The sequence below is a fragment of the Abramis brama genome (assembly GCF_963993115.1).
Source record: "Abramis brama genome assembly, chromosome: 14".
NCBI lineage: Eukaryota > Metazoa > Chordata > Actinopteri > Cypriniformes > Leuciscidae > Abramis > Abramis brama.
The window spans coordinates 2,502,760-2,508,185 of NC_139976.1; the positions used below are offsets into that span (position 1 = coordinate 2,502,760).

The 5,426-nt window shown below is 35.1% G+C and overlaps 1 long non-coding RNA gene across 1 annotated transcript; it reads left to right on the forward strand.

Annotated features, from left to right (window-relative positions):
• Positions 1-1,254: 1,254 nt before the first annotated feature.
• On the forward strand, positions 1,255-5,174 carry LOC311096048. Its single transcript, XR_014608944.1, has 5 exons — positions 1,255-2,519; positions 2,609-2,657; positions 3,261-3,321; positions 3,410-3,460; positions 4,523-5,174. It is a non-coding gene; the product is annotated as an uncharacterized lncRNA (long non-coding RNA).
• The last annotated feature ends 252 nt before the right edge of the window (positions 5,175-5,426 follow it).

The window sequence follows — 5,426 nt, forward strand, 5'->3', positions numbered from 1 at the left end:
TCCTCACCTATGGCCTCAGCTTTAATTATAGTAATGCTTTATGGCCGTGCCTTTTTGCATAATGAATATAAATCCTGTCTGTATGCAAAGAACGAATCTTCTGTTTTTGATCATATTTGGAATGTATTGTGAGTATATTATTGTCACTTGGAGGGCAGTTTATGTGCTCTCTAAGGCAGTTAATGGCTCAGGTTAAATGCTCTGTTACAAAGTTGCTCTATAACCATACTCTAAGATTACCAATAGAGTGCCGAAGTTATGACGTCATTTTGTAGGACAACCCGGAAGTTAGCGGCGCATGGGTTCCCTCGATCGAAAAGCAATGCATTTTCCCCATAGACTTTTGGAAAATCGCAAAAAATAAGATCTGTGTTCAACAAAGAGTTGTGACCCTAACACGTTTTGTCTATCAAGATAATCTTTACAAGCTAATCCAAAATGTATACATTTTGAAGCCTAAATAAAGCCGTCAGATATAAAATGCTAACAGTAGGCTATAAACGGACTACAGCACACCAGCACATCATGGTCGCGGATCAACGTCATCATAATTTTTCAGGTTAATCATTTTGTTAATGTTTTATTTATTTGTTTATTAGTTTGTTAGTTTATATAAACCTTAATATTATTTTCTTTGTGATTAAGATTATTATGCCTGATCATTGTGCCCCAAATAAACTTTAAAGATTATCTTTCACTGTATTATGTTTGATTGTATGTTTGCATACCATTTGCTAATTCGCCAGGAAAAAACGCGCTTTCTCAGAAGCACTAACGTTATGGCCGTATCAATTACGTATCCAGTCCTTTTTCTTAGACGATAGAAAAACCATAGATCGAGGAGAGAACCACTATAAATCTGGACATGAACAGTGCAGCTTAGATTCTGGTTTACTTGCCGGTATTGTAAGGGCCAGCATGAGGGACAAGGTTAATCGAGTCTTGATAAGTAAAACTAGGGAGAGATAGAGGAGTTATAATAGTGTTCTATGTATTTAAGATAACTATACAAATAATCTCTGAACAAGCATAACGCAGTTAAATTCCAAACATTCAATATAATAGTTGTATATAATTATATATGTTGAATTTAAAGAGAATTGTCCAATAGCAAATGCTTATTATAATATATTATAATTAAACCATATATGTTCCCTAAATAAACCACATATACTAATTTTGTTAACATTTTCTAACGTTATATATTTTTACCTGGTAATCCACAAGCCCCAATGTGAGAGCCAGTGTAGTACATTTTATATCACATTCACATTACTGTGAGCTGACTGGAGTGTAGTTACAATAGTATACAAGTAGTATACAATAGTTTAACATTTAATTTGTGTGTCAGACAGGCAACTTACAGTGCATTAAGGCTATACATATCAGCGTGTTCTCTGGGAATTGTCCACGTTTATATAGCACATTAAATATAGTTAACATTTACTACTAAAATAACAAAGATTAATATCATTGTTACCTAATGCCTTAACTACCGGTAATGCTGTTTACAAATACAATCATATTATTATAAGTGGGTAAAAGCCAAGTTCACAAATATCAGGGTGCAGGACCCACCCTTTCTATAATTATATCCAAACAAGTTACAATAAAAGTCAATAAACCAGGTATTATTTTGAATATTTTAATTAAACATTTCTCAACGTAACGTTAGCCTTTAATAAAACTGCAGCGGATCTAATCTATTAAACAGTGGCAAAGTAAACAAGCTTTTAGATATTTTAAGAGAAAGACAAAAGGTATTTTAGCTGTTGATTTGGTTATGAAAAACGCTTATTCTTGCTACTGCTAGCCTTTTTTACTCCATCTGGCACGAACCCAGAGTCTCCGCTGGGTAACATCGGACGGAAAATGGTCAAACGAGATTTCATTCTATGACTTGTGGTTGCATCTCGGGACAAAACAAAAATAACGTTATGTATATTAACTGAAAGGTAAACTTCTAAGACCGTGAAGCTGAAACGCGGGCTCGTGAGAGATTTCATGTTTGTCATGATGACGTCTAAAGTCCCCGCCAAAGGATGTAGTCCCTTTTAGCAACTTGTTAGCAACCACCGTTTTTAAGACACAATAAAGTTAAAAAAAATCACAAGCAGGTTATAACTGGTGTGTTTTATGTCATAGATCAAAACGTGAAAATACGTTTTTGTTAACCACAGACCTTATTTCAGGCGATTTAGCAAAAACCCATTCAAAAAACCCATAGACTTTAGGGCGAGGGAACCGGTAGTGCTAAAATGCTAACTCACTTCCGCGTTTTGGCCTACAAAGTGACGTCATAACTTCAGCACTCTATTTTGTAATCACTTCAGTGAAATTTTTAAAACGTGATTTTGTTTGTTGTACTTAACGAAATTTCGTTAAGTTGCAACTTTTCTTTCAGGGTCACATAACGAACAGCCATCTGTCAGACGTAGAATTCGGGAATCTTTCTCCAGACCATCTGGCAGAACCAAAGAGACACTGCATTTGTTTCTTGTTTAATGTCCTTCATAAAGGTGTGTTTTTTTTAACCATATAGTTTAAGGGGTCCTTTCTTACCTTAAATATTTTTCACCCATTTGTTTTTAATGTCTATTGTCTCCAGTTCCAAATTCTGCATTATCATCCCAGTCCCAGAGGACACCCCATTTTATGTAAGAACTTTGCGATTTGCATCTTATTTTATACACAATATACCTTAAATACAAACATACATTTTTCTAATTAATTGTTCATACAGTTACAAATATAGAGCCTATAATGTCTGTCATTGCTCAAGGAAAAAGCTAAAGTACAGCCAGCTAATTTCATAGTAACTAATGCAGTATTACACTGTGACGTGTACATTTGAACATCAGTCTTATCACTTCACAATTTAAAATATGTAGACCAGGTGTAGCCAACCCTGGTCCTCGAGAGCCACTGCCCTGCTTGTTTTCCAACTATTCCTGCCCTTCCAGCTTCTGACTGACAGCACACCTGATCCATTATTAGTCAGCAGGAAGTAGGGCAGGGATAGTTTGGAAACAAGCAGGAGAGTGGCTCTCGAGGACCAGGGTTGGCTACCTTGGATTTAGTCATTGTGAATGATTATTATATGGCTACAATAGTTGACTGTCCAATTGGATTACAAGAAGTCTAAATCTTTGCTACATCCACAAAGTAGTTAAAATAAAACAATATTGTTTACGGTTTTCATTTAACTACCCTCTTATTTAAGTTTGTGTGTTTTGTTTTCATTTTCATTCTGTTTACAGAATTTCCAAATGTTGTCTTGCCTCTTGACCGCTGCATTCGGGAGAGAGCACAGAAGTGACGGTGTGTGTGTTAATGGTCTTTTCCAGCCATGTGGTTGTCCTATCCAAAATTGAATTTACATTTTACAAATCTTTACATTTTGAAATAGCTGGCACCAGACTCTCAAGGAGCGCTTACCCCATGTCAACTGAAAGTGAAAGTAAGAAATATTATATATTTCTAATTATTGTGAACGGTATTTTTTTTTTTTGTAAGATAAAATTAGAGATTGATTTGGTAAATATGGATGATGCTCAAAGACTGAGCTGGCTGTTCACATGTGAAACATATAAATTTGCCAATTATCTTGAGAAAGCCTGGGAGAAGAGGAAAAAAGCTCTTTATCGAGATGATCTGTAGACGAAGATTTGTTTGTGTGTATGTATATATTTGTATTCATGTATTTCTCCGAATGATTTGTATATGCGACCGGAAGATGTTTGCTAAATAAGTTTGTGGTGTCTTGTAATCCCATGTGGGATGGGCCAAATGTTTGGCATGACACAGAAATAAAATTTAATTAACTATATATGGTGTGTTTAAAACACTGGCTTATTTGGAGTTTGTTGTCAACCTTTGTTAGAAGTACAAGTATTTAACCAAGTATTGAATGATTATTGATACCATTGTTTTCGCTCATCGTCAATTCAGTCTCTCCTGAATTGACCTTGATTTTCTTTTTTTTTTTTTTCTTTTTTTTTTGAGGTGAAGTAATCCTGTGTAATTTCTTTCACAGAATCATGTCAAATGCCTTAATGGCGATTTTAAAAATGAGGAGTGGTGGCCAAATAGAAAAGTCATTCAACGCTACACAAACGCGTTGTACGATGTAATTCAATGTAATTTTGGCCTTATGACATTCAAAAAAAAATCTCTTGTTCCTTGTCTAATATTAATGTAATTTTTATTGTTAACTTTTATCTATTCAGGGGACATTCTTTAAAAGACCACCTGTCTTTATCAGAAATGTCCGTTTCACTTTTACAGTTACACAGCTAGTGAAGGGCTCAGTATTGAAGAGGGCAAATGCTGTTTTTTTTTTTCTTTTCTTTTTTCACTATTCGAACACATTTAATGCAGAACATCTTTTATTGGCATAAGATTATTATGCAGTAAAATAAAATGGTTATTTTCCGACACTTTTCAAAAAAAAAAAAAAGTACGTCATTTACCTAGAAATTAGCCTTTTTCTTTTTTTTTAAACCATATTCTCTTTCCTTAGATGCTGTGATGAGGTGGAGCCCAAATGCTACAGACTCAGACATTGATGCAGCAGTGGAGGAACACCTGAAGAACGCTCCACCCACATAGCAAACAGACTTGGCCCAAATGTGGCCTCATCATGGCACTGCTGGCGTGTTGCCGGCACTGGCATGCATCATGTCAGCCAACTGTGGGCCATGTGTGGCAATGATGGCACTGCATGCATGACGGCAGACAACATTTGGGCCAATTGTGGATGGGAGGTGTGTGGCCCAGATCATGTCAGCCAACTGTGGGCCAAGTGTGGCAATGATGGCACTGCATGTCGGCAGACAACATTTGGGCCGATTGTGCATGGGAGGTGTGTGGCCCAGATCAGTGTAGCGATTATGGGCCATACTTTGTGTAGCTACTGGACAATTATAAGTATTTAGGCCGCTACTATATATTCAAAGATTGTCCCCCCCACCACCACAATTTTTCACGGGAGAAATAAAACAGTTTAAAGTGTTGTCCATGGATGGTGCAGTTATCAAAACTACGAAAGAGATGTAATGATTTTAATAATTAATAACAATAATAATATGAATTGACTTATGAGTCAGTGAAAAAAGCTATGTCCAGAAAAAATGACAAATAATTAATAAATATAGCATTTAGTTTTCAGCAGTGTTCACAAAATTCAATAATCATTTAAAAATTCCAAAATCCATTTGACCTGAACAAAATATACATTTTCCTAACATGACAATTGAGTTACATTTTTTTCAATTATTTATTTTAATGTGTTTATGAATTTCTAATATATTTTTTTTTAATTCACATACAAAATAGTCTAAGTTTTCCATACTCTTTAGGTTAAGCACCACAAAATCAAGTTAAAACTTACTATATTCTAAATAACAGTTTATTTAAAAATAGTT